The sequence below is a fragment of the Galeopterus variegatus genome, unplaced genomic scaffold, assembly GCF_000696425.1.
Source record: "Galeopterus variegatus unplaced genomic scaffold, G_variegatus-3.0.2 Scaffold10074, whole genome shotgun sequence".
NCBI lineage: Eukaryota > Metazoa > Chordata > Mammalia > Dermoptera > Cynocephalidae > Galeopterus > Galeopterus variegatus.
This window is the reverse complement of record NW_007736185.1, coordinates 16,715-22,078: the sequence shown is the minus strand read 5'-3', so window position 1 is coordinate 22,078 and position 5,364 is coordinate 16,715. Positions and strand designations below refer to the sequence as shown.

At 47.8% G+C, this 5,364-nt stretch overlaps 1 protein-coding gene across 1 annotated transcript in view; it reads right to left on the bottom strand.

The window, feature by feature from the left end:
* Positions 1 to 5,364, bottom strand: part of LOC103609775 (beta-ureidopropionase-like) — a gene marked incomplete at its 5' end in the record, with an annotated part of 18,220 nt that continues 12,856 nt past the window's right edge. Inside the window, one exon of the mRNA XM_008594063.1 lies at positions 1 to 258. The remainder of the gene's footprint in view (positions 259 to 5,364) is intronic.

Below are 5,364 nucleotides of genomic sequence, written 5' to 3'. Positions count from 1 at the left end.
TAAAATGGAAATGGCATATTCAAGAATGCAGCTATCCTGGCCCTGGTGACATCTCAGCTTTACATGAAAAAATCGGCAGCTAACCCTTTGGGGGAAACTTATATCCCCCACTTCACCAAAGCAAAGCCACTGGCTCAACGGGGACCTCAATTCACAGAGGTTCTTCTTAATGCCTGGACCTGGTTTACTAATGGCTCAACTAAGCTGAACCCTGATGGTGTCCACTGGGCTACTGTGGCTGTTCACCCTCAGCAGCAGCTACACAGACTGGAAATGGATGCAAGTCACTCTGCTCAGCAGGCAGAACTCAGGGCCATTCTCATAACCATGGGCCAATACCCCCCTTGGCAGGCCTTCTTATATTTCTGCTGACTCTTGGGCTGTTGCCAGTGGCCTCGTTGTTTGGTCTGCCACTTAGAAATCCTCACCCGACAGATTAAAGACCCCCTGCTTTGGGGCCATGAACTGTGGAAATAAATTGTGGCTGTGATTGACCTGTCTGGGTCACACATGCAGATACCCAAGAGCCTGTTCTCTGATGAGACCAACTGGATTAGGCTGTTGATGGAATCTGCACTGCCCAGATTGCCACTGGGATCCATCAGTGTGTTGGACGGACATGGCAACACATCCACAGCAAACCAGGCACAAAGGAAAAGATTGTCTCTGATGCATGACACAGAGGCTCCCACCACATTCCAGGCTTGTGATTCTTACCAAAGGTTGGCCCATTTCTCTTGCAGAGGAGGTCACCTTGCACAGGGAATGGTCCCAGCAGGCTCCTGGCAGACTGACTTCATCAGTCCTTTAATCTCCTCTTGGGGCTATTGGTGGTGCCTCACCACTGTTGACACTTTTTCAGGTTATTGGATTGTTCAGTCCAATCAGCCAACTCTGAGTATACCGCCATGGCCCAAGAAACAAATCTGCATCATGTTTTTGGGTTTCTGGACCATTTGCAGTCTGACAGTGATGTAACTTTTATCACAAAAGCCACTCAACAATGGTTGATAGTCAAGGTACTTAAGGGACCTTCCACACTCCCTGCCATCCATGATTATCTGGTATTGTTGAGCATTGGAATGGCTTCCTCACAAATCAACTCAAAAAGTCTTTGACTCTTCCCCCCCCCACTCCCTCCTGGTCCACTGACTTTCATAAAGCATTTTGGTTACCGAATACAGCTGTCTCTAGAAAGGTACATCTAGGAGAGAAGGGTAGGAAGGTTATAAAGATCTATTTTGAACATTTGGGTATGGTGATTTGTTTTCTTTCCCCTAATAGCAGCCCCAGGGTAGCCTGGTTGGCACACCTTCTAGATGGCAGCCCAGCTAAAAGGAGGCCTGGGGGCTTAAACTGGATTCTGGTTCAGCCACCTGGATTCTCTTGTGGGATTGACATGGTCTTAGGTTACAGGGGCAATGACCACTTGGGTGAGCACACTGCTCACTGAGACCTCCAACAGTGGCCCATGTGGGACAAAGTGGGGAACATAATGGGTCTTTGTGCATTTTATAAAAATGCCCTTGTTCCTCTCGCACCTGACTCTCCCAAACAAAAGGTCTGGGCGCAAAAAAAGGGATATGCATTTTATAAAAATGCCCTTGTTCCTCTCGCACCTGACTCTCCCAAACAAAAGGTCTGGGTGCAAAAAAAGGGATAACTGGGGCCGGCCCGGTGGCGCACTGCTATAGTGCGCTGCTTGGGAAGCGTGGCGGCGCTCCCGCCGAGGGTTCGGATCCCATATACAGACCGGTTCTCACTCACTGGCTGAGCGAGGCGCGGGAGCAACGCCGAGGGTTGCAATCCCATTGCCGGTCCCGGTCCGGTACGGGGGCGACACTGAGGGTTGCAATCCGCTGCCGGACACGGAAAAAGAGGTGACGTTACAGGTACTGGAATGGGACACACCAATTTTGGAGGGGAAGCAGCAACTCTGACACCTAGGTAGGAAACATCTTAGATCCTAGGAGATAAGGAAGGGTATTCATGATCTTTGTCTTTCACAATTGCCCCTGAAGCCTTCCTCATAATCAAAAATGCCATGGTGCAGCTCTTCTAAACCTTTGCAAGCACCTTAAAAGCAGGTTCTGCCTTCCCCCATCAGATGGATTTAACCACAGTTTGATCACCATTCCCATTAACCTTGCCAGAAGCCCATTGGGAACAGCAGAGTACACCCCTGGCACCTGCACCTCCCATGAAAAACACCTGCAATACCACCAGATGTCTCTCCCACCCCCATTCCCATAGACCTCACTCAGCCATTCACCCAGCTGGTGGCATGGACAAACAGGATATTCACACTAACTGCTCTCAGGCAGTCCTTCTAAATACAAGGATTAGACTCAATTATTTTAAGTAAACTGGGAACCTGAAAGCCTACCAGCTAGCCAGGATCTGTGCCCCAACTGATATAGGTCCACTTGGGGGACCCCAACAATTGTAAACACTTTCTGGGGGTGCTATGTGTGCCTTCACGGCTATACTTATGTGGAAGCTAGACATTAACTTGACAACCTCCCCAAAACTGGGTCCTGCATCTTCACAGTGGTCATAAGAGACCTTCAAGTGTCTAAGCAAAGACTACCAATAATAGATCATGCAGCCCACAGACAACTGTGGAGATCTCTCTAAAATGAGGCTACCTTAGTGTCTCACGGGAGCTTCTTGGACAGATTACTGACTTACTATTAATGTGCACTATGGAGACAGTTATCCCTATGATGGGAGTCATCTGATGAAAAAAGGCAATGCAATATTCGTCCCTTTTTTTTTTTTTTTTTGGCAGCTGGCCGGTAAGGGGATCCATACCCTTGACCTCGTTGTCCCTGATTTTAGCTGAAGTGCTCAGTGGTATCGCCCTGGCTCTAGAAGGCATTCAGGTCAGTGTCTACTCATTGGCCAGGGTTGGTATGGTTGATAGACTTGCCCTAGACTTTCTCCTTGTGGGCCAGAGCGAATGTTGTGCAATATCTAATATATCCTGCTGTACCAGGATTAATGACTTGGGCCAAGTAGAAAGATCAATATTTGAGAACGTCACCTGGCTTTCTAAGGTAGACCTTGATGATTTATAGGATTTGTTCAGCCTGTTGGGTCAAGGACCCTGGGGTCAGGACTAAGGTTAATATTGCAGGTCGGGTTCATTCTGTTGCTTGAAGTCCTGTTGATTAAATTAAGTAAATGCTCTGAGACAAATTGAAATGATTTGGTACCCTCTGTTGGTCAGATTAATTAGAGTGACTGATGGAATGGCATAGTCATGGGAAAACTGCCAGAAGCCAAGATAGTATAGGTGGATATTGTTGGGAGATAATTCTCCATAAGTCTCTCTCTCATGGAGTATGAGATAAAAACTATGAATGCCCTTGTTCCGGACTCTTTTCAAGGAAGTCTGTCTGGATAGTGAACAGCCTTAGGAGACAGAGAGAGGTCCAGAGCAAAGGGCAGGTGTTCTTGTGACCTTGGTAGATAAAGATAATGCTTCCATTTAGAGCAAAGGGCAGGCACACTAACCATCCAGTATAAAAGTTGTAATTCTCTAAACTCTTTTCTGTCTTCCTCTTCTCAATGCAACTCACTGTGTGTGCAGGAGTCACTTGATCCTCTTTGTGTTGGCCTGTGGGAATTGGGGCTTGGGAAACTGCTGTAAAAATGCTGGTACTCTGGCTACTGCTATTGCTGTAATAAACTGTCCTTCGTCTCTGACCCAGGAGTGTCATGTCTTCTGCCAACATTCATGAAACTGCAGTAGGCTAATTTGTCAGCTTGCAAGTAGGGTAAAATCTCTGATTCTGGGCCGGCCCGGTGGCGCACTGGATAGTGCGCCACTTGGGAAGCGCGGCGGCGCTCCCGCCCGAGGGTTCGGATCCCACTTACAGACTGGTTCCCGCTCACTGGCTGAGCGAGGCGCGGGGGCAACGCCGAGGGTTGCGATCCCGTTGCCGGTCCCGGTCCGGTGCGGGCGCGACACTGAGGGTTGCAATACGTTGCCGGACACGGAAAAAAGACAAAAAAAAAAAAATCTCTGATTCTTCACAGTTCTTAACATGATCTTTATGTTTTTTAATACAGTGAATTCCACTTCTTGGAACTTATCCTAAAGAAAAAAATAGAAATAGGACTAACAACCATAAAAATGTTCACACCAGCATCATTGGTATTAGCAATATGAATGAATAAAGAAATGCAGGGGGATGATTAAATAAAGGACTGCCCACATATGAAACATTATGCAGCTGGTAAAAATAGTTTAAAAGCAATTTTCTATGCTGTAGGAAAATTCTCACATTATATTGTGAAATCAGGGACTACCACAAAATTATAGACATTATCATCCCAATTATGTTAAAATAGTCATTAAAAAGTCTGAAAATAGGTATGCCAAAGTGTTAGCTATGGTTTATCTCTGGGTTGGAGGACTAGAGATGATTTTTTTTCTTCTCCATATTTTTCCTTTTTTTCTAAATTTTCTACAAAATACTTGCTCACTATAATCAGAGAATAAAAAGCTGATTTCTGACTGCCACGGTCTCCAGCACATGATCATCTGCCTACTTTCCCAGCCGTGCCTTTGCTCAACAGACATTCCTCGTGGGCCTGCTGCACACCAGGGCCTGGAAGAGAATAAGCACAGAGAAACAAGAGCCGAGGCCCACCTCTCAGCCTACACCTGGCAGGGCAGATGCCTGTATTCCAGGGCCCTTGGCTCATCACAGACAGAGGTGTGTGACCAGGAAGGCCTTTTGAGCAAGCCGGCTGTCCAAGAGGGCAGGCTCAGCACTTGGCTGGACTGGCCCAAGGCAATAAGCTGGAGAGTATCTATGCGGGGAGGAGTTCTGTGGATGAGCAGGTGAACTGAGGGTGGGGTGACAGGCCTGGACTAGCCTCTCACTTCCCTCCAAGCTGAGTCAGGGGGTGCAGCTCAGCTTCCAGCTCCTGGAGGATGAAGGGGAGAAAGAATCCCACCTCCCTCCACACCTCTAGGCAGGGGGAACAGAATCAGTCCTTCAAAGGCCTGATCCCTCTGCCTCAGGTGACTTCAGGCGGTTACCCACTGTGGTGAGAGGAGGACTACCCAGTGGCTTTTCCCCACCGCCCCCCCCCCACCTTTTAAAAAGTCACAGTAAGGGCCGGCCCGGTGGCGCACTCGGTAGAGTGCAGTGCTTGGGAGTGCGGCAGTGCTCCCACCGAGGGTTCGGATCCCATATAGAGACCAGTCAGCTCACTGGTTGAACACGGTGCGGGCGCGACACCGAGGGTTGCAATCCCGTTACCGGTCATGAAAAAAGACAAAAAGGAAAAAAAAAAGTCACAGTAAAATATATAAAACATAAAATTTACCTTTTTTTTTTTTTTTTT